This window comes from Phyllobates terribilis, unplaced genomic scaffold, assembly GCF_046119375.1.
Source record: "Phyllobates terribilis strain yellow unplaced genomic scaffold, ASM4611937v1 Scaffold_241__1_contigs__length_2998254, whole genome shotgun sequence".
Taxonomy (NCBI): Eukaryota; Metazoa; Chordata; class Amphibia; order Anura; family Dendrobatidae; genus Phyllobates; species Phyllobates terribilis.
Genome location: NW_027363001.1, coordinates 2,550,353 through 2,575,363, shown reverse-complemented (window position 1 = coordinate 2,575,363; position 25,011 = coordinate 2,550,353). Strand labels below are relative to the sequence as shown.

The window sequence follows — 25,011 nt, the reverse complement described above, 5'->3', positions numbered from 1 at the left end:
TTTTTGGGTTGGGTTCTCTTTTATAGTCTGCAGGCATTAAATGAAAGAAGTCAGTGTTCCAGCAGAAGGAGACAACGTTTCAGAAAAGGCATTGTAGCAAACCAAAAAAGAAATTTTAAGCGCAGCAGAGTAACCAGCGCACATACCTGTTAGCTCAGGTGAGTTTAAAAGGCTGCTGTTGATAACAAGGGCATTTGCTAAATAGATGGTGTGTGTGCAACAATATACTGAAAGGTCAATTATATTGTGCAGCTTATCTCACCACCTGTAGTTATTTAGGTGAAAGCTCCAAAATGCTTGCCTAATATGTCTGTTTATCCAAAAGGAAGTAAAAAGGGAGAGCTAGAAAGATAGCATTGCATCACATTACATGGCAATGCAATGCACAGTTGCTGAAGTTGAACCAAAATGAGCTTGTAATCTGGCTTCTGCAACTTTGAACATGAAAAATCCAATGAGGAGAAGAAAAGCAAAGCAAAAGAGTCCATCCCAAAATCCGACAAACAAGCAAAATGAACAAAAAACATTGAATTCAATTCTTTCTGATTTTAGAAACTGCATTAAAGAAGGGGTGCACCGGTCCTGGAGATACTGCAATACCAGGTCAATGCGTGGAGTGGACAGAGCAAGCTCTTTTTCCATCTCCCTGTTCTAAAAATCCATTTAATATATGGTCCCCAGATAGGGGACGTATCAGATATTAAACTGATAAGAACAGATACTACACTTGATCTTAGCCAAAAGGCCGAGAAGCGATAACCAGAATTGGTTTCAAACTACGGAGCCACCCAAGGATCCTGAAAAGTCCATTTGTGGAGATGAGCTCCTGGACTCCCGTTAAGAAGACATGTTGTCAACCTCTAGATCCCTTACATGCCTGCACTTTTCGGCTTGCTGCTGCTGCAATCCACGCGTTTTAGATCTGCATAACTCCACCTCTTTAAACACAGCACCTTCACCCCCTGCTGTTCCCACCCGCCTCAACACCGTTGGAAGGGAGGAGAACCAATTAAGGCGGGGGGTGGGGTGGAACGAGCAGCTGTCTACCCTTAGCAGGAGGGCTCCTGATTACATACCTCTCCTGCTGCTGCTGCTGCTGGCTGTCCAGCAGCAGACTGAAGGTGGCTGCTGCTGTGCACAGGTATATAAAGGCTCAGAGCCTATTATGACACGCGCAGCCAGCGTTCCATTGCCACATTCCATCTACTGCAGGCAGGATACCTGGCTGGCTGAATGTCGCTGAGAAGCTCACAGAGACCGCCATAAGCAACAGTTTAACAGAATGCCACAGACTAATCAACCAAACTTTTTGGGTTGGGTTCTCTTTTATAGTCTGCAGGCATTAAATGAAAGAAGTCAGTGTTCCAGCAGAAGGAGACAACGTTTCAGAAAAGGCATTGTAGCAAACCAAAAAAGAAATTTTAAGCGCAGCAGAGTAACCAGCGCACATACCTGTTAGCTCAGGTGAGTTTAAAAGGCTGCTGTTGATAACAAGGGCATTTGCTAAATAGATGGTGTGTGTGCAACAATATACTGAAAGGTCAATTATATTGTGCAGCTTATCTCACCACCTGTAGTTATTTAGGTGAAAGCTCCAAAATGCTTGCCTAATATGTCTGTTTATCCAAAAGGAAGTAAAAAGGGAGAGCTAGAAAGATAGCATTGCATCACATTACATGGCAATGCAATGCACAGTTGCTGAAGTTGAACCAAAATGAGCTTGTAATCTGGCTTCTGCAACTTTGAACATGAAAAATCCAATGAGGAGAAGAAAAGCAAAGCCAAAGAGTCCATCCCAAAATCCGACAAACAAGCAAAATGAACAAAAAACATTGAATTCAATTCTTTCTGATTTTAGAAACTGCATTAAAGAAGGGGTGCACCGGTCCTGGAGATAATGCAATACCAGGTCAATGCGTGGAGTGGACAGAGCAAGCTCTTTTTCCATCTCCCTGTTCTAAAAATCCATTTAATATATGGTCCCCAGATAGGGGACGTATCAGATATTAAACTGATAAGAACAGATACTACAATTGATCTTAGCCAAAAGGCCGAGAAGCGATAACCAGAATTGGTTTCAAACTACGGAGCCACCCAAGGATCCTGAAAAGTCCATTTGTGGAGATGAGCTCCTGGACTCCCGTTAAGAAGACATGTTGTCAACCTCTAGATCCCTTACATGCCTGCACTTTTCGGCTTGCTGCTGCTGCAATCCACGCGTTTTAGATCTGCATAACTCCACCTCTTTAAACACAGCACCTTCACCCCCTGCTGTTCCCACCCGCCTCAACACCGTTGGAAGGGAGGAGAACCAATTAAGGCGGGGGGTGGGGTGGAACGAGCAGCTGTCTACCCTTAGCAGGAGGGCTCCTGATTACATACCTCTCCTGCTGCTGCTGCTGCTGGCTGTCCAGCAGCAGACTGAAGGTGGCTGCTGCTGTGCACAGGTATATAAAGGCTCAGAGCCTATTATGACACGCGCAGCCAGCGTTTCATTGCCACATTCCATCTACTGCAGGCAGGATACCTGGCTGGCTGAATGTCGCTGAGAAGCTCACAGAGACCGCCATAAGCAACAGTTTAACAGAATGCCACAGACTAATCAACCAAACTTTTTGGGTTGGGTTCTCTTTTATAGTCTGCAGGCATTAAATGAAAGAAGTCAGTGTTCCAGCAGAAGGAGACAACGTTTCAGAAAAGGCATTGTAGCAAACCAAAAAAGAAATTTTAAGCGCAGCAGAGTAACCAGCGCACATACCTGTTAGCTCAGGTGAGTTTAAAAGGCTGCTGTTGATAACAAGGGCATTTGCTAAATAGATGGTGTGTGTGCAACAATATACTGAAAGGTCAATTATATTGTGCAGCTTATCTCACCACCTGTAGTTATTTAGGTGAAAGCTCCAAAATGCTTGCCTAATATGTCTGTTTATCCAAAAGGAAGTAAAAAGGGAGAGCTAGAAAGATAGCATTGCATCACATTACATGGCAATGCAATGCACAGTTGCTGAAGTTGAACCAAAATGAGCTTGTAATCTGGCTTCTGCAACTTTGAACATGAAAAATCCAATGAGGAGAAGAAAAGCAAAGCCAAAGAGTCCATCCCAAAATCCGACAAACAAGCAAAATGAACAAAAAACATTGAATTCAATTCTTTCTGATTTTAGAAACTGCATTAAAGAAGGGGTGCACCGGTCCTGGAGATACTGCAATACCAGGTCAATGCGTGGAGTGGACAGAGCAAGCTCTTTTTCCATCTCCCTGTTCTAAAAATCCATTTAATATATGGTCCCCAGATAGGGGACGTATCAGATATTAAACTGATAAGAACAGATACTACACTTGATCTTAGCCAAAAGGCCGAGAAGCGATAACCAGAATTGGTTTCAAACTACGGAGCCACCCAAGGATCCTGAAAAGTCCATTTGTGGAGATGAGCTCCTGGACTCCCGTTAAGAAGACATGTTGTCAACCTCTAGATCCCTTACATGCCTGCACTTTTCGGCTTGCTGCTGCTGCAATCCACGCGTTTTAGATCTGCATAACTCCACCTCTTTAAACACAGCACCTTCACCCCCTGCTGTTCCCACCCGCCTCAACACCGTTGGAAGGGAGGAGAACCAATTAAGGCGGGGGGTGGGGTGGAACGAGCAGCTGTCTACCCTTAGCAGGAGGGCTCCTGATTACATACCTCTCCTGCTGCTGCTGCTGCTGGCTGTCCAGCAGCAGACTGAAGGTGGCTGCTGCTGTGCACAGGTATATAAAGGCTCAGAGCCTATTATGACACGCGCAGCCAGCGTTCCATTGCCACATTCCATCTACTGCAGGCAGGATACCTGGCTGGCTGAATGTCGCTGAGAAGCTCACAGAGACCGCCATAAGCAACAGTTTAACAGAATGCCACAGACTAATCAACCAAACTTTTTGGGTTGGGTTCTCTTTTATAGTCTGCAGGCATTAAATGAAAGAAGTCAGTGTTCCAGCAGAAGGAGACAACGTTTCAGAAAAGGCATTGTAGCAAACCAAAAAAGAAATTTTAAGCGCAGCAGAGTAACCAGCGCACATACCTGTTAGCTCAGGTGAGTTTAAAAGGCTGCTGTTGATAACAAGGGCATTTGCTAAATAGATGGTGTGTGTGCAACAATATACTGAAAGGTCAATTATATTGTGCAGCTTATCTCACCACCTGTAGTTATTTAGGTGAAAGCTCCAAAATGCTTGCCTAATATGTCTGTTTATCCAAAAGGAAGTAAAAAGGGAGAGCTAGAAAGATAGCATTGCATCACATTACATGGCAATGCAATGCACAGTTGCTGAAGTTGAACCAAAATGAGCTTGTAATCTGGCTTCTGCAACTTTGAACATGAAAAATCCAATGAGGAGAAGAAAAGCAAAGCCAAAGAGTCCATCCCAAAATCCGACAAACAAGCAAAATGAACAAAAAACATTGAATTTAATTCTTTCTGATTTTAGAAACTGCATTAAAGAAGGGGTGCACCGGTCCTGGAGATACTGCAATACCAGGTCAATGCGTGGAGTGGACAGAGCAAGCTCTTTTTCCATCTCCCTGTTCTAAAAATCCATTTAATATATGGTCCCCAGATAGGGGACGTATCAGATATTAAACTGATAAGAACAGATACTACACTTGATCTTAGCCAAAAGGCCGAGAAGCGATAACCAGAATTGGTTTCAAACTACGGAGCCACCCAAGGATCCTGAAAAGTCCATTTGTGGAGATGAGCTCCTGGACTCCCGTTAAGAAGACATGTTGTCAACCTCTAGATCCCTTACATGCCTGCACTTTTCGGCTTGCTGCTGCTGCAATCCACGCGTTTTAGATCTGCATAACTCCACCTCTTTAAACACAGCACCTTCACCCCCTGCTGTTCCCACCCGCCTCAACACCGTTGGAAGGGAGGAGAACCAATTAAGGCGGGGGGTGGGGTGGAACGAGCAGCTGTCTACCCTTAGCAGGAGGGCTCCTGATTACATACCTCTCCTGCTGCTGCTGCTGCTGGCTGTCCAGCAGCAGACTGAAGGTGGCTGCTGCTGTGCACAGGTATATAAAGGCTCAGAGCCTATTATGACACGCGCAGCCAGCGTTCCATTGCCACATTCCATCTACTGCAGGCAGGATACCTGGCTGGCTGAATGTCGCTGAGAAGCTCACAGAGACCGCCATAAGCAACAGTTTAACAGAATGCCACAGACTAATCAACCAAACTTTTTGGGTTGGGTTCTCTTTTATAGTCTGCAGGCATTAAATGAAAGAAGTCAGTGTTCCAGCAGAAGGAGACAACGTTTCAGAAAAGGCATTGTAGCAAACCAAAAAAGAAATTTTAAGCGCAGCAGAGTAACCAGCGCACATACCTGTTATCCCAGGTGAGTTTAAAAGGCTGCTGTTGATAACAAGGGCATTTGCTAAATAGCTGGTGTGTGTGCAACAATATACTGAAAGGTCAATTATATTGTGCAGCTTATCTCACCACCTGTAGTTATTTAGGTGAAAGCTCCAAAATGCTTGCCTAATATGTCTGTTTATCCAAAAGGAAGTAAAAAGGGAGAGCTAGAAATATAGCATTGCATCACATTACATGGCAATGCAATGCACAGTTGCTGAAGTTGAACCAAAATGAGCTTGTAATCTGGCTTCTGCAACTTTGAACATGAAAAATCCAATGAGGAGAAGAAAAGCAAAGCCAAAGAGTCCATCCCAAAATCCGACAAACAAGCAAAATGAACAAAAAACATTGAATTCAATTCTTTCTGATTTTAGAAACTGCATTAAAGAAGGGGTGCACCGGTCCTGGAGATACTGCAATACCAGGTCAATGCGTGGAGTGGACAGAGCAAGCTCTTTTTCCATCTCCCTGTTCTAAAAATCCATTTAATATATGGTCCCCAGATAGGGGACGTATCAGATATTAAACTGATAAGAACAGATACTACACTTGATCTTAGCCAAAAGGCCGAGAAGCGATAACCAGAATTGGTTTCAAACTACGGAGCCACCCAAGGATCCTGAAAAGTCCATTTGTGGAGATGAGCTCCTGGACTCCCGTTAAGAAGACATGTTGTCAACCTCTAGATCCCTTACATGCCTGCACTTTTCGGCTTGCTGCTGCTGCAATCCACGCGTTTTAGATCTGCATAACTCCACCTCTTTAAACACAGCACCTTCACCCCCTGCTGTTCCCACCCGCCTCAACACCGTTGGAAGGGAGGAGAACCAATTAAGGCGGGGGGTGGGGTGGAACGAGCAGCTGTCTACCCTTAGCAGGAGGGCTCCTGATTACATACCTCTCCTGCTGCTGCTGCTGCTGGCTGTCCAGCAGCAGACTGAAGGTGGCTGCTGCTGTGCACAGGTATATAAAGGCTCAGAGCCTATTATGACACGCGCAGCCAGCGTTCCATTGCCACATTCCATCTACTGCAGGCAGGATACCTGGCTGGCTGAATGTCGCTGAGAAGCTCACAGAGACCGCCATAAGCAACAGTTTAACAGAATGCCACAGACTAATCAACCAAACTTTTTGGGTTGGGTTCTCTTTTATAGTCTGCAGGCATTAAATGAAAGAAGTCAGTGTTCCAGCAGAAGGAGACAACGTTTCAGAAAAGGCATTGTAGCAAACCAAAAAAGAAATTTTAAGCGCAGCAGAGTAACCAGCGCACATACCTGTTAGCTCAGGTGAGTTTAAAAGGCTGCTGTTGATAACAAGGGCATTTGCTAAATAGATGGTGTGTGTGCAACAATATACTGAAAGGTCAATTATATTGTGCAGCTTATCTCACCACCTGTAGTTATTTAGGTGAAAGCTCCAAAATGCTTGCCTAATATGTCTGTTTATCCAAAAGGAAGTAAAAAGGGAGAGCTAGAAAGATAGCATTGCATCACATTACATGGCAATGCAATGCACAGTTGCTGAAGTTGAACCAAAATGAGCTTGTAATCTGGCTTCTGCAACTTTGAACATGAAAAATCCAATGAGGAGAAGAAAAGCAAAGCCAAAGAGTCCATCCCAAAATCCGACAAACAAGCAAAATGAACAAAAAACATTGAATTTAATTCTTTCTGATTTTAGAAACTGCATTAAAGAAGGGGTGCACCGGTCCTGGAGATACTGCAATACCAGGTCAATGCGTGGAGTGGACAGAGCAAGCTCTTTTTCCATCTCCCTGTTCTAAAAATCCATTTAATATATGGTCCCCAGATAGGGGACGTATCAGATATTAAACTGATAAGAACAGATACTACACTTGATCTTAGCCAAAAGGCCGAGAAGCGATAACCAGAATTGGTTTCAAACTACGGAGCCACCCAAGGATCCTGAAAAGTCCATTTGTGGAGATGAGCTCCTGGACTCCCGTTAAGAAGACATGTTGTCAACCTCTAGATCCCTTACATGCCTGCACTTTTCGGCTTGCTGCTGCTGCAATCCACGCGTTTTAGATCTGCATAACTCCACCTCTTTAAACACAGCACCTTCACCCCCTGCTGTTCCCACCCGCCTCAACACCGTTGGAAGGGAGGAGAACCAATTAAGGCGGGGGGTGGGGTGGAACGAGCAGCTGTCTACCCTTAGCAGGAGGGCTCCTGATTACATACCTCTCCTGCTGCTGCTGCTGCTGGCTGTCCAGCAGCAGACTGAAGGTGGCTGCTGCTGTGCACAGGTATATAAAGGCTCAGAGCCTATTATGACACGCGCAGCCAGCGTTCCATTGCCACATTCCATCTACTGCAGGCAGGATACCTGGCTGGCTGAATGTCGCTGAGAAGCTCACAGAGACCGCCATAAGCAACAGTTTAACAGAATGCCACAGACTAATCAACCAAACTTTTTGGGTTGGGTTCTCTTTTATAGTCTGCAGGCATTAAATGAAAGAAGTCAGTGTTCCAGCAGAAGGAGACAACGTTTCAGAAAAGGCATTGTAGCAAACCAAAAAAGAAATTTTAAGCGCAGCAGAGTAACCAGCGCACATACCTGTTAGCTCAGGTGAGTTTAAAAGGCTGCTGTTGATAACAAGGGCATTTGCTAAATAGATGGTGTGTGTGCAACAATATACTGAAAGGTCAATTATATTGTGCAGCTTATCTCACCACCTGTAGTTATTTAGGTGAAAGCTCCAAAATGCTTGCCTAATATGTCTGTTTATCCAAAAGGAAGTAAAAAGGGAGAGCTAGAAAGATAGCATTGCATCACATTACATGGCAATGCAATGCACAGTTGCTGAAGTTGAACCAAAATGAGCTTGTAATCTGGCTTCTGCAACTTTGAACATGAAAAATCCAATGAGGAGAAGAAAAGCAAAGCCAAAGAGTCCATCCCAAAATCCGACAAACAAGCAAAATGAACAAAAAACATTGAATTCAATTCTTTCTGATTTTAGAAACTGCATTAAAGAAGGGGTGCACCGGTCCTGGAGATACTGCAATACCAGGTCAATGCGTGGAGTGGACAGAGCAAGCTCTTTTTCCATCTCCCTGTTCTAAAAATCCATTTAATATATGGTCCCCAGATAGGGGACGTATCAGATATTAAACTGATAAGAACAGATACTACACTTGATCTTAGCCAAAAGGCCGAGAAGCGATAACCAGAATTGGTTTCAAACTACGGAGCCACCCAAGGATCCTGAAAAGTCCATTTGTGGAGATGAGCTCCTGGACTCCCGTTAAGAAGACATGTTGTCAACCTCTAGATCCCTTACATGCCTGCACTTTTCGGCTTGCTGCTGCTGCAATCCACGCGTTTTAGATCTGCATAACTCCACCTCTTTAAACACAGCACCTTCACCCCCTGCTGTTCCCACCCGCCTCAACACCGTTGGAAGGGAGGAGAACCAATTAAGGCGGGGGGTGGGGTGGAACGAGCAGCTGTCTACCCTTAGCAGGAGGGCTCCTGATTACATACCTCTCCTGCTGCTGCTGCTGCTGGCTGTCCAGCAGCAGACTGAAGGTGGCTGCTGCTGTGCACAGGTATATAAAGGCTCAGAGCCTATTATGACACGCGCAGCCAGCGTTCCATTGCCACATTCCATCTACTGCAGGCAGGATACCTGGCTGGCTGAATGTCGCTGAGAAGCTCACAGAGACCGCCATAAGCAACAGTTTAACAGAATGCCACAGACTAATCAACCAAACTTTTTGGGTTGGGTTCTCTTTTATAGTCTGCAGGCATTAAATGAAAGAAGTCAGTGTTCCAGCAGAAGGAGACAACGTTTCAGAAAAGGCATTGTAGCAAACCAAAAAAGAAATTTTAAGCGCAGCAGAGTAACCAGCGCACATACCTGTTAGCTCAGGTGAGTTTAAAAGGCTGCTGTTGATAACAAGGGCATTTGCTAAATAGATGGTGTGTGTGCAACAATATACTGAAAGGTCAATTATATTGTGCAGCTTATCTCACCACCTGTAGTTATTTAGGTGAAAGCTCCAAAATGCTTGCCTAATATGTCTGTTTATCCAAAAGGAAGTAAAAAGGGAGAGCTAGAAAGATAGCATTGCATCACATTACATGGCAATGCAATGCACAGTTGCTGAAGTTGAACCAAAATGAGCTTGTAATCTGGCTTCTGCAACTTTGAACATGAAAAATCCAATGAGGAGAAGAAAAGCAAAGCCAAAGAGTCCATCCCAAAATCCGACAAACAAGCAAAATGAACAAAAAACATTGAATTCAATTCTTTCTGATTTTAGAAACTGCATTAAAGAAGGGGTGCACCGGTCCTGGAGATACTGCAATACCAGGTCAATGCGTGGAGTGGACAGAGCAAGCTCTTTTTCCATCTCCCTGTTCTAAAAATCCATTTAATATATGGTCCCCAGATAGGGGACGTATCAGATATTAAACTGATAAGAACAGATTTTTTGATTGAAGCTGCATCCAAGGCACTGAAAAATGTGACCGAAGTCACACCAAAACAGCGCACGAGGCGAGGATTCATGTGGACCCTTCCCGGAGGAGAGGGTCCCCAATAAACCATCCTCATCCCTCCGAGCCAGAAGGCCACAGCGAGGGTCAGGGATCTCCGATGCTCTCCCTAGCCGAAGCCGGAGATGAGCCGTTTTCGTGCTCCCAGCTTCCATCTAGGCTGCCACCCTAGTGGAGCTGGAGCCTGTGTTGGTTTCTCAGCCCAAAGCTGACCGGACCTCCGACCGGGTTTATAAAAATTCCCCTTCCTAGCCCGGAGGCCAGGAATAGGGGGGGTTGCTCAGAAAGTATGATTGGCAAAGGTGCGGCGTGCTACGAAGCCAAGTCTTTCTGGGGTTCCCAGTCCCAGTAAGCTTGGACTCCCACCAGGGCGCCTACTCCTGGGGCACATTGCTCCAAAGCCCTCACACTTACCCAGACTAGTGACTTCGATCCTGGAGGGCCATGTTTTCCATCAGATAACTCTATGAGCCACCTGGCGTACTAACAAGTGCACCAAACCAGTGTGTAATATGCATCAATTTACTAGGGCAGCCCAAGGACAAAACTGCCTTTTCAAATGATACTACACTTGATCTTAGCCAAAAGGCCGAGAAGCGATAACCAGAATTGGTTTCAAACTACGGAGCCACCCAAGGATCCTGAAAAGTCCATTTGTGGAGATGAGCTCCTGGACTCCCGTTAAGAAGACATGTTGTCAACCTCTAGATCCCTTACATGCCTGCACTTTTCGGCTTGCTGCTGCTGCAATCCACGCGTTTTAGATCTGCATAACTCCACCTCTTTAAACACAGCACCTTCACCCCCTGCTGTTCCCACCCGCCTCAACACCGTTGGAAGGGAGGAGAACCAATTAAGGCGGGGGGTGGGGTGGAACGAGCAGCTGTCTACCCTTAGCAGGAGGGCTCCTGATTACATACCTCTCCTGCTGCTGCTGCTGCTGGCTGTCCAGCAGCAGACTGAAGGTGGCTGCTGCTGTGCACAGGTATATAAAGGCTCAGAGCCTATTATGACACGCGCAGCCAGCGTTCCATTGCCACATTCCATCTACTGCAGGCAGGATACCTGGCTGGCTGAATGTCGCTGAGAAGCTCACAGAGACCGCCATAAGCAACAGTTTAACAGAATGCCACAGACTAATCAACCAAACTTTTTGGGTTGGGTTCTCTTTTATAGTCTGCAGGCATTAAATGAAAGAAGTCAGTGTTCCAGCAGAAGGAGACAACGTTTCAGAAAAGGCATTGTAGCAAACCAAAAAAGAAATTTTAAGCGCAGCAGAGTAACCAGCGCACATACCTGTTAGCTCAGGTGAGTTTAAAAGGCTGCTGTTGATAACAAGGGCATTTGCTAAATAGATGGTGTGTGTGCAACAATATACTGAAAGGTCAATTATATTGTGCAGCTTATCTCACCACCTGTAGTTATTTAGGTGAAAGCTCCAAAATGCTTGCCTAATATGTCTGTTTATCCAAAAGGAAGTAAAAAGGGAGAGCTAGAAAGATAGCATTGCATCACATTACATGGCAATGCAATGCACAGTTGCTGAAGTTGAACCAAAATGAGCTTGTAATCTGGCTTCTGCAACTTTGAACATGAAAAATCCAATGAGGAGAAGAAAAGCAAAGCCAAAGAGTCCATCCCAAAATCCGACAAACAAGCAAAATGAACAAAAAACATTGAATTCAATTCTTTCTGATTTTAGAAACTGCATTAAAGAAGGGGTGCACCGGTCCTGGAGATACTGCAATACCAGGTCAATGCGTGGAGTGGACAGAGCAAGCTCTTTTTCCATCTCCCTGTTCTAAAAATCCATTTAATATATGGTCCCCAGATAGGGGACGTATCAGATATTAAACTGATAAGAACAGATACTACACTTGATCTTAGCCAAAAGGCCGAGAAGCGATAACCAGAATTGGTTTCAAACTACGGAGCCACCCAAGGATCCTGAAAAGTCCATTTGTGGAGATGAGCTCCTGGACTCCCGTTAAGAAGACATGTTGTCAACCTCTAGATCCCTTACATGCCTGCACTTTTCGGCTTGCTGCTGCTGCAATCCACGCGTTTTAGATCTGCATAACTCCACCTCTTTAAACACAGCACCTTCACCCCCTGCTGTTCCCACCCGCCTCAACACCGTTGGAAGGGAGGAGAACCAATTAAGGCGGGGGGTGGGGTGGAACGAGCAGCTGTCTACCCTTAGCAGGAGGGCTCCTGATTACATACCTCTCCTGCTGCTGCTGCTGCTGGCTGTCCAGCAGCAGACTGAAGGTGGCTGCTGCTGTGCACAGGTATATAAAGGCTCAGAGCCTATTATGACACGCGCAGCCAGCGTTCCATTGCCACATTCCATCTACTGCAGGCAGGATACCTGGCTGGCTGAATGTCGCTGAGAAGCTCACAGAGACCGCCATAAGCAACAGTTTAACAGAATGCCACAGACTAATCAACCAAACTTTTTGGGTTGGGTTCTCTTTTATAGTCTGCAGGCATTAAATGAAAGAAGTCAGTGTTCCAGCAGAAGGAGACAACGTTTCAGAAAAGGCATTGTAGCAAACCAAAAAAGAAATTTTAAGCGCAGCAGAGTAACCAGCGCACATACCTGTTAGCTCAGGTGAGTTTAAAAGGCTGCTGTTGATAACAAGGGCATTTGCTAAATAAATGGTGTGTGTGCAACAATATACTGAAAGGTCAATTATATTGTGCAGCTTATCTCACCACCTGTAGTTATTTAGGTGAAAGCTCCAAAATGCTTGCCTAATATGTCTGTTTATCCAAAAGGAAGTAAAAAGGGAGAGCTAGAAAGATAGCATTGCATCACATTACATGGCAATGCAATGCACAGTTGCTGAAGTTGAACCAAAATGAGCTTGTAATCTGGCTTCTGCAACTTTGAACATGAAAAATCCAATGAGGAGAAGAAAAGCAAAGCCAAAGAGTCCATCCCAAAATCCGACAAACAAGCAAAATGAACAAAAAACATTGAATTCAATTCTTTCTGATTTTAGAAACTGCATTAAAGAAGGGGTGCACCGGTCCTGGAGATACTGCAATACCAGGTCAATGCGTGGAGTGGACAGAGCAAGCTCTTTTTCCATCTCCCTGTTCTAAAAATCCATTTAATATATGGTCCCCAGATAGGGGACGTATCAGATATTAAACTGATAAGAACAGATACTACACTTGATCTTAGCCAAAAGGCCGAGAAGCGATAACCAGAATTGGTTTCAAACTACGGAGCCACCCAAGGATCCTGAAAAGTCCATTTGTGGAGATGAGCTCCTGGACTCCCGTTAAGAAGACATGTTGTCAACCTCTAGATCCCTTACATGCCTGCACTTTTCGGCTTGCTGCTGCTGCAATCCACGCGTTTTAGATCTGCATAACTCCACCTCTTTAAACACAGCACCTTCACCCCCTGCTGTTCCCACCCGCCTCAACACCGTTGGAAGGGAGGAGAACCAATTAAGGCGGGGGGTGGGGTGGAACGAGCAGCTGTCTACCCTTAGCAGGAGGGCTCCTGATTACATACCTCTCCTGCTGCTGCTGCTGCTGGCTGTCCAGCAGCAGACTGAAGGTGGCTGCTGCTGTGCACAGGTATATAAAGGCTCAGAGCCTATTATGACACGCGCAGCCAGCGTTCCATTGCCACATTCCATCTACTGCAGGCAGGATACCTGGCTGGCTGAATGTCGCTGAGAAGCTCACAGAGACCGCCATAAGCAACAGTTTAACAGAATGCCACAGACTAATCAACCAAACTTTTTGGGTTGGGTTCTCTTTTATAGTCTGCAGGCATTAAATGAAAGAAGTCAGTGTTCCAGCAGAAGGAGACAACGTTTCAGAAAAGGCATTGTAGCAAACCAAAAAAGAAATTTTAAGCGCAGCAGAGTAACCAGCGCACATACCTGTTAGCTCAGGTGAGTTTAAAAGGCTGCTGTTGATAACAAGGGCATTTGCTAAATAGATGGTGTGTGTGCAACAATATACTGAAAGGTCAATTATATTGTGCAGCTTATCTCACCACCTGTAGTTATTTAGGTGAAAGCTCCAAAATGCTTGCCTAATATGTCTGTTTATCCAAAAGGAAGTAAAAAGGGAGAGCTAGAAAGATAGCATTGCATCACATTACATGGCAATGCAATGCACAGTTGCTGAAGTTGAACCAAAATGAGCTTGTAATCTGGCTTCTGCAACTTTGAACATGAAAAATCCAATGAGGAGAAGAAAAGCAAAGCCAAAGAGTCCATCCCAAAATCCGACAAACAAGCAAAATGAACAAAAAACATTGAATTCAATTCTTTCTGATTTTAGAAACTGCATTAAAGAAGGGGTGCACCGGTCCTGGAGATACTGCAATACCAGGTCAATGCGTGGAGTGGACAGAGCAAGCTCTTTTTCCATCTCCCTGTTCTAAAAATCCATTTAATATATGGTCCCCAGATAGGGGACGTATCAGATATTAAACTGATAAGAACAGATACTACTCTTGATCTTAGCCAAAAGGCCGAGAAGCGATAACCAGAATTGGTTTCAAACTACGGAGCCACCCAAGGATCCTGAAAAGTCCATTTGTGGAGATGAGCTCCTGGACTCCCGTTAAGAAGACATGTTGTCAACCTCTAGATCCCTTACATGCCTGCACTTTTCGGCTTGCTGCTGCTGCAATCCACGCGTTTTAGATCTGCATAACTCCACCTCTTTAAACACAGCACCTTCACCCCCTGCTGTTCCCACCCGCCTCAACACCGTTGGAAGGGAGGAGAACCAATTAAGGCGGGGGGTGGGGTGGAACGAGCAGCTGTCTACCCTTAGCAGGAGGGCTCCTGATTACATACCTCTCCTGCTGCTGCTGCTGCTGGCTGTCCAGCAGCAGACTGAAGGTGGCTGCTGCTGTGCACAGGTATATAAAGGCTCAGAGCCTATTATGACACGCGCAGCCAGCGTTCCATTGCCACATTCCATCTACTGCAGGCAGGATACCTGGCTGGCTGAATGTCGCTGAGAAGCTCACAGAGACCGCCATAAGCAACAGTTTAACAGAATGCCACAGACTAATCAACCAAACTTTTTGGGTTGGGTTCTCTTTTATAGTCTGCAGGCATTAAATGAAAGAAGTCAGTGTTCCAGCAGAAGGAGACAACGTTTCAGAAAAGGCATTGTAGCAAACCAAAAAAGAAATTTTAAGCGCAGCAGAGTAACCAGCGCACATACCTGTTAGCTCAGGTGAGTTTAAAAGGCTGCTGTTGATAACAAGGGCATTTGCTAAATAGATGGTGTGTGTGCAACAATATACTGAAAGGTCAATTATATTGTGCAGCTTATCTCACCACCTGTAGTTATTTAGGTGAAAGCTCCAAAATGCTTGCCTAATATGTCTGTTTATCCAAAAGGAAGTAAAAAGGGAGAGCTAGAAAGATAGCATTGCATCACATTACATGGCAATGCAATGCACAGTTGCTGAAGTTGAACCAAAATGAGCTTGTAATCTGGCTTCTGCAACTTTGAACATGAAAAATCCAATGAGGAGAAGAAAAGCAAAGCCAAAGAGTCCATCCCAAAATCCGACAAACAAGCAAAATGAACAAAAAACATTGAATTCAATTCTTTCTGATTTTAGAAACTGCATTAAAGAAGGGGTGCACCGGTCCTGGAGATACTGCAATACCAGGTCAATGCGTGGAGTGGACAGAGCAAGCTCTTTTTCCATCTCCCTGTTCTAAAAATCCATTTAATATATGGTCCCCAGATAGGGGACGTATCAGATATTAAACTGATAAGAACAGATACTACACTTGATCTTAGCCAAAAGGCCGAGAAGCGATAACCAGAATTGGTTTCAAACTACGGAGCCACCCAAGGATCCTGAAAAGTCCATTTGTGGAGATGAGCTCCTGGACTCCCGTTAAGAAGACATGTTGTCAACCTCTAGATCCCTTACATGCCTGCACTTTTCGGCTTGCTGCTGCTGCAATCCACGCGTTTTAGATCTGCATAACTCCACCTCTTTAAACACAGCACCTTCACCCCCTGCTGTTCCCACCCGCCTCAACACCGTTGGAAGGGAGGAGAACCAATTAAGGCGGGGGGTGGGGTGGAACGAGCAGCTGTCTACCCTTAGCAGGAGGGCTCCTGATTACATACCTCTCCTGCTGCTGCTGGCTGTCCAGCAGCAGACTGAAGGTGGCTGCTGCTGTGCACAGGTATATAAAGGCTCAGAGCCTATTATGACACGCGCAGCCAGCGTTCCATTGCCACATTCCATCTACTGCAGGCAGGATACCTGGCTGGCTGAATGTCGCTGAGAAGCTCACAGAGACCGCCATAAGCAACAGTTTAACAGAATGCCACAGACTAATCAACCAAACTTTTTGGGTTGGGTTCTCTTTTATAGTCTGCAGGCATTAAATGAAAGAAGTCAGTGTTCCAGCAGAAGGAGACAACGTTTCAGAAAAGGCATTGTAGCAAACCAAAAAAGAAATTTTAAGCGCAGCAGAGTAACCAGCGCACATACCTGTTAGCTCAGGTGAGTTTAAAAGGCTGCTGTTGATAACAAGGGCATTTGCTAAATAGATGGTGTGTGTGCAACAATATACTGAAAGGTCAATTATATTGTGCAGCTTATCTCACCACCTGTAGTTATTTAGGTGAAAGCTCCAAAATGCTTGCCTAATATGTCTGTTTATCCAAAAGGAAGTAAAAAGGGAGAGCTAGAAAGATAGCATTGCATCACATTACATGGCAATGCAATGCACAGTTGCTGAAGTTGAACCAAAATGAGCTTGTAATCTGGCTTCTGCAACTTTGAACATGAAAAATCCAATGAGGAGAAGAAAAGCAAAGCCAAAGAGTCCATCCCAAAATCCGACAAACAAGCAAAATGAACAAAAAACATTGAATTCAATTCTTTCTGATTTTAGAAACTGCATTAAAGAAGGGGTGCACCGGTCCTGGAGATACTGCAATACCAGGTCAATGCGTGGAGTGGACAGAGCAAGCTCTTTTTCCATCTCCCTGTTCTAAAAATCCATTTAATATATGGTCCCCAGATAGGGGACGTATCAGATATTAAACTGATAAGAACAGATACTACACTTGATCTTAGCCAAAAGGCCGAGAAGCGATAACCAGAATTGGTTTCAAACTACGGAGCCACCCAAGGATCCTGAAAAGTCCATTTGTGGAGATGAGCTCCTGGACTCCCGTTAAGAAGACATGTTGTCAACCTCTAGATCCCTTACATGCCTGCACTTTTCGGCTTGCTGCTGCTGCAATCCACGCGTTTTAGATCTGCATAACTCCACCTCTTTAAACACAGCACCTTCACCCCCTGCTGTTCCCACCCGCCTCAACACCGTTGGAAGGGAGGAGAACCAATTAAGGCGGGGGGTGGGGTGGAACGAGCAGCTGTCTACCCTTAGCAGGAGGGCTCCTGATTACATACCTCTCCTGCTGCTGCTGCTGCTGGCTGTCCAGCAGCAGACTGAAGGTGGCTGCTGCTGTGCACAGGTATATAAAGGCTCAGAGCCTATTATGACACGCGCAGCCAGCGTTCCATTGCCACATTCCATCTACTGCAGGCAGGATACCTGGCTGGCTGAATGTCGCTGAGAAGCTCACAGAGACCGCCATAAGCAACAGTTTAACAGAATGCCACAGACTAATCAACCAAACTTTTTGGGTTGGGTTCTCTTTTATAGTCTGCAGGCATTAAATGAAAGAAGTCAGTGTTCCAGCAGAAGGAGACAACGTTTCAGAAAAGGCATTGTAGCAAACCAAAAAAGAAATTTTAAGCGCAGCAGAGTAACCAGCGCACATACCTGTTAGCTCAGGTGAGTTTAAAAGGCTGCTGTTGATAACAAGGGCATTTGCTAAATAGATGGTGTGTGTGCAACAATATACTGAAAGGTCAATTATATTGTGCAGCTTATCTCACCACCTGTAGTTATTTAGGTGAAAGCTCCAAAATGCTTGCCTAATATGTCTGTTTATCCAAAAGGAAGTAAAAAGGGAGAGCTAGAAAGATAGCATTGCATCACATTACATGGCAATGCAATGCACAGTTGCTGAAGTTGAACCAAAATGAGCTTGTAATCTGGCTTCTGCAACTTTGAACATGAAAAATCCAATGAGGAGAAGAAAAGCAAAGCCAAAGAGTCCATCCCAAAATCCGACAAACAAGCAAAATGAACAAAAAACATTGAATTCAATTCTTTCTGATTTTAGAAACTGCATTAAAGAAGGGGTGCACCGGTCCTGGAGATACTGCAATACCAGGTCAATGCGTGGAGTGGACAGAGCAAGCTCTTTTTCCATCTCCCTGTTCTAAAAATCCATTTAATATATGGTCCCCAGATAGGGGACGTATCAGATATTAAACTGATAAGAACAGATACTACACTTGATCTTAGCCAAAAGGCCGAGAAGCGATAACCAGAATTGGTTTCAAACTACGGAGCCACCCAAGGATCCTGAAAAGTCCATTTGTGGAGATGAGCTCCTGGACTCCCGTTAAGAAGACATGTTGTCAACCTCTAGATCCCTTACATGCCTGCACTTTTCGGCTTGCTGCTGCTGCAATCCACGCGTTTTAGATCTGCATAACTCCACCTCTTTAAACACAGCACCTTCACCCCCTGCTGTTCCCACCCGCCTCAACACCGTTGGAAGGGAGGAGAACCAATTAAGGCGGGGGGTGGGGTGGAACGAGCAGCTGTCTACCCTTAGCAGGAGGGCTCCTGATTACATACCTCTCCTGCTGCTGCTGCTGCTGGCTGTCCAGCAGCAGACTGAAGGTGGCTGCTGCTGTGCACAGGTATATAAAGGCTCAGAGCCTATTATGACACGCGCAGCCAGCGTTCCATTGCCACATTCCATCTACTGCAGGCAGGATACCTGGCTGGCTGAATGTCGCTGAGAAGCTCACAGAGACCGCCATAAGCAACAGTTTAACAGAATGCCACAGACTAATCAACCAAACTTTTTGGGTTGGGTTCTCTTTTATAGTCTGCAGGCATTAAATGAAAGAAGTCAGTGTTCCAGCAGAAGGAGACAACGTTTCAGAAAAGGCATTGTAGCAAACCAAAAAAGAAATTTTAAGCGCAGCAGAGTAACCAGCGCACATACCTGTTAGCTCAGGTGAGTTTAAAAGGCTGCTGTTGATAACAAGGGCATTTGCTAAATAGATGGTGTGTGTGCAACAATATACTGAAAGGTCAATTATATTGTGCAGCTTATCTCACCACCTGTAGTTATTTAGGTGAAAGCTCCAAAATGCTTGCCTAATATGTCTGTTTATCCAAAAGGAAGTAAAAAGGGAGAGCTAGAAAGATAGCATTGCATCACATTACATGGCAATGCAATGCACAGTTGCTGAAGTTGAACCAAAATGAGCTTGTAATCTGGCTTCTGCAACTTTGAACATGAAAAATCCAATGAGGAGAAGAAAAGCAAAGCCAAAGAGTCCATCCCAAAATCCGACAAACAAGCAAAATGAACAAAAAACATTGAATTCAATTCTTTCTGATTTTAGAAACTGCATTAAAGAAGGGGTGCACCGGTCCTGGAGATACTGCAATACCAGGTCAATGCGTGGAGTGGACAGAGCAAGCTCTTTTTCCATCTCCCTGTTCTAAAAATCCATTTAATATATGGTCCCCAGATAGGGGACGTATCAGATATTAAACTGATAAGAACAGATACTACACTTGATCTTAGCCAAAAGGCCGAGAAGCGATAACCAGAATTGGTTTCAAACTACGGAGCCACCCAAGGATCCTGAAAAGTCCATTTGTGGAGATGAGCTCCTGGACTCCCGTTAAGAAGACATGTTGTCAACCTCTAGATCCCTTACATGCCTGCACTTTTCGGCTTGCTGCTGCTGCAATCCACGCGTTTTAGATCTGCATAACTCCACCTCTTTAAACACAGCACCTTCACCCCCTGCTGTTCCCACCCGCCTCAACACCGTTGGAAGGGAGGAGAACCAATTAAGGCGGGGGGTGGGGTGGAACGAGCAGCTGTCTACCCTTAGCAGGAGGGCTCCTGATTACATACCTCTCCTGCTGCTGCTGCTGCTGGCTGTCCAGCAGCAGACTGAAGGTGGCTGCTGCTGTGCACAGGTATATAAAGGCTCAGAGCCTATTATGACACGCGCAGCCAGCGTTCCATTGCCACATTCCATCTACTGCAGGCAGGATACCTGGCTGGCTGAATGTCGCTGAGAAGCTCACAGAGACCGCCATAAGCAACAGTTTAACAGAATGCCACAGACTAATCAACCAAACTTTTTGGGTTGGGTTCTCTTTTATAGTCTGCAGGCATTAAATGAAAGAAGTCAGTGTTCCAGCAGAAGGAGACAACGTTTCAGAAAAGGCATTGTAGCAAACCAAAAAAGAAATTTTAAGCGCAGCAGAGTAACCAGCGCACATACCTGTTAGCTCAGGTGAGTTTAAAAGGCTGCTGTTGATAACAAGGGCATTTGCTAAATAGATGGTGTGTGTGCAACAATATACTGAAAGGTCAATTATATTGTGCAGCTTATCTCACCACCTGTAGTTATTTAGGTGAAAGCTCCAAAATGCTTGCCTAATATGTCTGTTTATCCAAAAGGAAGTAAAAAGGGAGAGCTAGAAAGATAGCATTGCATCACATTACATGGCAATGCAATGCACAGTTGCTGAAGTTGAACCAAAATGAGCTTGTAATCTGGCTTCTGCAACTTTGAACATGAAAAATCCAATGAGGAGAAGAAAAGCAAAGCCAAAGAGTCCATCCCAAAATCCGACAAACAAGCAAAATGAACAAAAAACATTGAATTCAATTCTTTCTGATTTTAGAAACTGCATTAAAGAAGGGGTGCACCGGTCCTGGAGATACTGCAATACCAGGTCAATGCGTGGAGTGGACAGAGCAAGCTCTTTTTCCATCTCCCTGTTCTAAAAATCCATTTAATATATGGTCCCCAGATAGGGGACGTATCAGATATTAAACTGATAAGAACAGATACTACACTTGATCTTAGCCAAAAGGCCGAGAAGCGATAACCAGAATTGGTTTCAAACTACGGAGCCACCCAAGGATCCTGAAAAGTCCATTTGTGGAGATGAGCTCCTGGACTCCCGTTAAGAAGACATGTTGTCAACCTCTAGATCCCTTACATGCCTGCACTTTTCGGCTTGCTGCTGCTGCAATCCACGCGTTTTAGATCTGCATAACTCCACCTCTTTAAACACAGCACCTTCACCCCCTGCTGTTCCCACCCGCCTCAACACCGTTGGAAGGGAGGAGAACCAATTAAGGCGGGGGGTGGGGTGGAACGAGCAGCTGTCTACCCTTAGCAGGAGGGCTCCTGATTACATACCTCTCCTGCTGCTGCTGCTGCTGGCTGTCCAGCAGCAGACTGAAGGTGGCTGCTGCTGTGCACAGGTATATAAAGGCTCAGAGCCTATTATGACACGCGCAGCCAGCGTTCCATTGCCACATTCCATCTACTGCAGGCAGGATACCTGGCTGGCTGAATGTCGCTGAGAAGCTCACAGAGACCGCCATAAGCAACAGTTTAACAGAATGCCACAGACTAATCAACCAAACTTTTTGGGTTGGGTTCTCTTTTATAGTCTGCAGGCATTAAATGAAAGAAGTCAGTGTTCCAGCAGAAGGAGACAACGTTTCAGAAAAGGCATTGTAGCAAACCAAAAAAGAAATTTTAAGCGCAGCAGAGTAACCAGCGCACATACCTGTTAGCTCAGGTGAGTTTAAAAGGCTGCTGTTGATAACAAGGGCATTTGCTAAATAGATGGTGTGTGTGCAACAATATACTGAAAGGTCAATTATATTGTGCAGCTTATCTCACCACCTGTAGTTATTTAGGTGAAAGCTCCAAAATGCTTGCCTAATATGTCTGTTTATCCAAAAGGGTGTAAAAAGGGAGAGCTAGAAAGATAGCATTGCATCACATTACATGGCAATGCAATGCACAGTTGCTGAAGTTGAACCAAAATGAGCTTGTAATCTGGCTTCTGCAACTTTGAACATGAAAAATCCAATGAGGAGAAGAAAAGCAAAGCCAAAGAGTCCATCCCAAAATCCGACAAACAAGCAAAATGAACAAAAAACATTGAATTCAATTCTTTCTGATTTTAGAAACTGCATTAAAGAAGGGGTGCACCGGTCCTGGAGATACTGCAATACCAGGTCAATGCGTGGAGTGGACAGAGCAAGCTCTTTTTCCATCTCCCTGTTCTAAAAATCCATTTAATATATGGTCCCCAGATAGGGGACGTATCAGATATTAAACTGATAAGAACAGATACTACACTTGATCTTAGCCAAAAGGCCGAGAAGCGATAACCAGAATTGGTTTCAAACTACGGAGCCACCCAAGGATCCTGAAAAGTCCATTTGTGGAGATGAGCTCCTGGACTCCCGTTAAGAAGACATGTTGTCAACCTCTAGATCCCTTACATGCCTGCACTTTTCGGCTTGCTGCTGCTGCAATCCACGCGTTTTAGATCTGCATAACTCCACCTCTTTAAACACAGCACCTTCACCCCCTGCTGTTCCCACCCGCCTCAACACCGTTGGAAGGGAGGAGAACCAATTAAGGCGGGGGGTGGGGTGGAACGAGCAGCTGTCTACCCTTAGCAGGAGGGCTCCTGATTACATACCTCTCCTGCTGCTGCTGCTGGCTGTCCAGCAGCAGACTGAAGGTGGCTGCTGCTGTGCACAGGTATATAAAGGCTCAGTGCCTATTATGACACGCGCAGCCAGCGTTCCATTGCCACATTCCATCTACTGCAGGCAGGATACCTGGCTGGCTGAATGTCGCTGAGAAGCTCACAGAGACCGCCATAAGCAACAGTTTAACAGAATGCCACAGACTAATCAACCAAACTTTTTGGGTTGGGTTCTCTTTTATAGTCTGCAGGCATTAAATGAAAGAAGTCAGTGTTCCAGCAGAAGGAGACAACGTTTCAGAAAAGGCATTGTAGCAAACCAAAAAAGAAATTTTAAGCGCAGCAGAGTAACCAGCGCACATACCTGTTAGCTCAGGTGAGTTTAAAAGGCTGCTGTTGATAACAAGGGCATTTGCTAAATAGATGGTGTGTGTGCAACAATATACTGAAAGGTCAATTATATTGTGCAGCTTATCTCACCACCTGTAGTTATTTAGGTGAAAGCTCCAAAATGCTTGCCTAATATGTCTGTTTATCCAAAAGGAAGTAAAAAGGGAGAGCTAGAAAGATAGCATTGCATCACATTACATGGCAATGCAATGCACAGTTGCTGAAGTTGAACCAAAATGAGCTTGTAATCTGGCTTCTGCAACTTTGAACATGAAAAATCCAATGAGGAGAAGAAAAGCAAAGCCAAAGAGTCCATCCCAAAATCCGACAAACAAGCAAAATGAACAAAAAACATTGAATTCAATTCTTTCTGATTTTAGAAACTGCATTAAAGAAGGGGTGCACCGGTCCTGGAGATACTGCAATACCAGGTCAATGCGTGGAGTGGACAGAGCAAGCTCTTTTTCCATCTCCCTGTTCTAAAAATCCATTTAATATATGGTCCCCAGATAGGGGACGTATCAGATATTAAACTGATAAGAACAGATACTACACTTGATCTTAGCCAAAAGGCCGAGAAGCGATAACCAGAATTGGTTTCAAACTACGGAGCCACCCAAGGATCCTGAAAAGTCCATTTGTGGAGATGAGCTCCTGGACTCCCGTTAAGAAGACATGTTGTCAACCTCTAGATCCCTTACATGCCTGCACTTTTTGGCTTGCTGCTGCTGCAATCCACGCGTTTTAGATCTGCATAACTCCACCTCTTTAAACACAGCACCTTCACCCCCTGCTGTTCCCACCCGCCTCAACACCGTTGGAAGGGAGGAGAACCAATTAAGGCGGGGGGTGGGGTGGAACGAGCAGCTGTCTACCCTTAGCAGGAGGGCTCCTGATTACATACCTCTCCTGCTGCTGCTGCTGCTGGCTGTCCAGCAGCAGACTGAAGGTGGCTGCTGCTGTGCACAGGTATATAAAGGCTCAGAGCCTATTATGACACGCGCAGCCAGCGTTCCATTGCCACATTCCATCTACTGCAGGCAGGATACCTGGCTGGCTGAATGTCGCTGAGAAGCTCACAGAGACCGCCATAAGCAACAGTTTAACAGAATGCCACAGACTAATCAACCAAACTTTTTGGGTTGGGTTCTCTTTTATAGTCTGCAGGCATTAAATGAAAGAAGTCAGTGTTCCAGCAGAAGGAGACAACGTTTCAGAAAAGGCATTGTAGCAAACCAAAAAAGAAATTTTAAGCGCAGCAGAGTAACCAGCGCACATACCTGTTAGCTCAGGTGAGTTTAAAAGGCTGCTGTTGATAACAAGGGCATTTGCTAAATAGATGGTGTGTGTGCAACAATATACTGAAAGGTCAATTATATTGTGCAGCTTATCTCACCACCTGTAGTTATTTAGGTGAAAGCTCCAAAATGCTTGCCTAATATGTCTGTTTATCCAAAAGGAAGTAAAAAGGGAGAGCTAGAAAGATAGCATTGCATCACATTACATGGCAATGCAATGCACAGTTGCTGAAGTTGAACCAAAATGAGCTTGTAATCTGGCTTCTGCAACTTTGAACATGAAAAATCCAATGAGGAGAAGAAAAGCAAAGCCAAAGAGTCCATCCCAAAATCCGACAAACAAGCAAAATGAACAAAAAACATTGAATTCAATTCTTTCTGATTTTAGAAACTGCATTAAAGAAGGGGTGCACCGGTCCTGGAGATACTGCAATACCAGGTCAATGCGTGGAGTGGACAGAGCAAGCTCTTTTTCCATCTCCCTGTTCTAAAAATCCATTTAATATATGGTCCCCAGATAGGGGACGTATCAGATATTAAACTGATAAGAACAGATACTACACTTGATCTTAGCCAAAAGGCCGAGAAGCGATAACCAGAATTGGTTTCAAACTACGGAGCCACCCAAGGATCCTGAAAAGTCCATTTGTGGAGATGAGCTCCTGGACTCCCGTTAAGAAGACATGTTGTCAACCTCTAGATCCCTTACATGCCTGC

At 45.0% G+C, this 25,011-nt stretch overlaps 19 non-coding genes and 1 pseudogene across 19 annotated transcripts; all 20 read right to left on the bottom strand.

The window, feature by feature from the left end:
- Window positions 1-566: 566 nt before the first annotated feature.
- LOC141217676 (U2 spliceosomal RNA) lies at window positions 567-757 on the bottom strand. The gene has a single exon (XR_012286477.1). It is a non-coding gene; the product is annotated as a U2 spliceosomal RNA (small nuclear RNA).
- A 1,115-nt stretch (window positions 758-1,872) lies between these two features.
- On the bottom strand, window positions 1,873-2,063 carry LOC141217559 (U2 spliceosomal RNA). Its single transcript, XR_012286390.1, has one exon. It is a non-coding gene; the product is annotated as a U2 spliceosomal RNA (small nuclear RNA).
- A 1,115-nt stretch (window positions 2,064-3,178) lies between these two features.
- LOC141217675 (U2 spliceosomal RNA) lies at window positions 3,179-3,369 on the bottom strand. Its single transcript, XR_012286476.1, has one exon. It is a non-coding gene; the product is annotated as a U2 spliceosomal RNA (small nuclear RNA).
- A 1,115-nt stretch (window positions 3,370-4,484) lies between these two features.
- LOC141217674 (U2 spliceosomal RNA) lies at window positions 4,485-4,675 on the bottom strand. Its single transcript, XR_012286475.1, has one exon. It is a non-coding gene; the product is annotated as a U2 spliceosomal RNA (small nuclear RNA).
- A 1,115-nt stretch (window positions 4,676-5,790) lies between these two features.
- LOC141217673 (U2 spliceosomal RNA) lies at window positions 5,791-5,981 on the bottom strand. The gene has a single exon (XR_012286474.1). It is a non-coding gene; the product is annotated as a U2 spliceosomal RNA (small nuclear RNA).
- Window positions 5,982-7,096: 1,115 nt separating this feature from the next.
- On the bottom strand, window positions 7,097-7,287 carry LOC141217671 (U2 spliceosomal RNA). Its single transcript, XR_012286472.1, has one exon. It is a non-coding gene; the product is annotated as a U2 spliceosomal RNA (small nuclear RNA).
- A 1,115-nt stretch (window positions 7,288-8,402) lies between these two features.
- On the bottom strand, window positions 8,403-8,593 carry LOC141217670 (U2 spliceosomal RNA). The gene has a single exon (XR_012286471.1). It is a non-coding gene; the product is annotated as a U2 spliceosomal RNA (small nuclear RNA).
- A 1,115-nt stretch (window positions 8,594-9,708) lies between these two features.
- LOC141217596 (U2 spliceosomal RNA) lies at window positions 9,709-9,890 on the bottom strand. The gene has a single exon (XR_012286425.1). It is a non-coding gene; the product is annotated as a U2 spliceosomal RNA (small nuclear RNA).
- A 524-nt stretch (window positions 9,891-10,414) lies between these two features.
- On the bottom strand, window positions 10,415-10,530 carry LOC141217662 (U2 spliceosomal RNA; annotated as a pseudogene).
- Window positions 10,531-11,645: 1,115 nt separating this feature from the next.
- LOC141217669 (U2 spliceosomal RNA) lies at window positions 11,646-11,836 on the bottom strand. Its single transcript, XR_012286470.1, has one exon. It is a non-coding gene; the product is annotated as a U2 spliceosomal RNA (small nuclear RNA).
- A 1,115-nt stretch (window positions 11,837-12,951) lies between these two features.
- LOC141217668 (U2 spliceosomal RNA) lies at window positions 12,952-13,142 on the bottom strand. The gene has a single exon (XR_012286469.1). It is a non-coding gene; the product is annotated as a U2 spliceosomal RNA (small nuclear RNA).
- A 1,115-nt stretch (window positions 13,143-14,257) lies between these two features.
- LOC141217567 (U2 spliceosomal RNA) lies at window positions 14,258-14,448 on the bottom strand. The gene has a single exon (XR_012286398.1). It is a non-coding gene; the product is annotated as a U2 spliceosomal RNA (small nuclear RNA).
- A 1,115-nt stretch (window positions 14,449-15,563) lies between these two features.
- Window positions 15,564-15,754, bottom strand: LOC141217665 (U2 spliceosomal RNA). The gene has a single exon (XR_012286468.1). It is a non-coding gene; the product is annotated as a U2 spliceosomal RNA (small nuclear RNA).
- Window positions 15,755-16,863: 1,109 nt separating this feature from the next.
- Window positions 16,864-17,054, bottom strand: LOC141217654 (U2 spliceosomal RNA). Its single transcript, XR_012286467.1, has one exon. It is a non-coding gene; the product is annotated as a U2 spliceosomal RNA (small nuclear RNA).
- Window positions 17,055-18,169: 1,115 nt separating this feature from the next.
- On the bottom strand, window positions 18,170-18,360 carry LOC141217643 (U2 spliceosomal RNA). The gene has a single exon (XR_012286463.1). It is a non-coding gene; the product is annotated as a U2 spliceosomal RNA (small nuclear RNA).
- A 1,115-nt stretch (window positions 18,361-19,475) lies between these two features.
- On the bottom strand, window positions 19,476-19,666 carry LOC141217632 (U2 spliceosomal RNA). The gene has a single exon (XR_012286455.1). It is a non-coding gene; the product is annotated as a U2 spliceosomal RNA (small nuclear RNA).
- A 1,115-nt stretch (window positions 19,667-20,781) lies between these two features.
- On the bottom strand, window positions 20,782-20,972 carry LOC141217621 (U2 spliceosomal RNA). Its single transcript, XR_012286445.1, has one exon. It is a non-coding gene; the product is annotated as a U2 spliceosomal RNA (small nuclear RNA).
- Window positions 20,973-22,087: 1,115 nt separating this feature from the next.
- LOC141217610 (U2 spliceosomal RNA) lies at window positions 22,088-22,278 on the bottom strand. Its single transcript, XR_012286437.1, has one exon. It is a non-coding gene; the product is annotated as a U2 spliceosomal RNA (small nuclear RNA).
- A 1,112-nt stretch (window positions 22,279-23,390) lies between these two features.
- Window positions 23,391-23,581, bottom strand: LOC141217597 (U2 spliceosomal RNA). The gene has a single exon (XR_012286426.1). It is a non-coding gene; the product is annotated as a U2 spliceosomal RNA (small nuclear RNA).
- A 1,115-nt stretch (window positions 23,582-24,696) lies between these two features.
- Window positions 24,697-24,887, bottom strand: LOC141217585 (U2 spliceosomal RNA). The gene has a single exon (XR_012286415.1). It is a non-coding gene; the product is annotated as a U2 spliceosomal RNA (small nuclear RNA).
- Window positions 24,888-25,011: the final 124 nt, after the last annotated feature.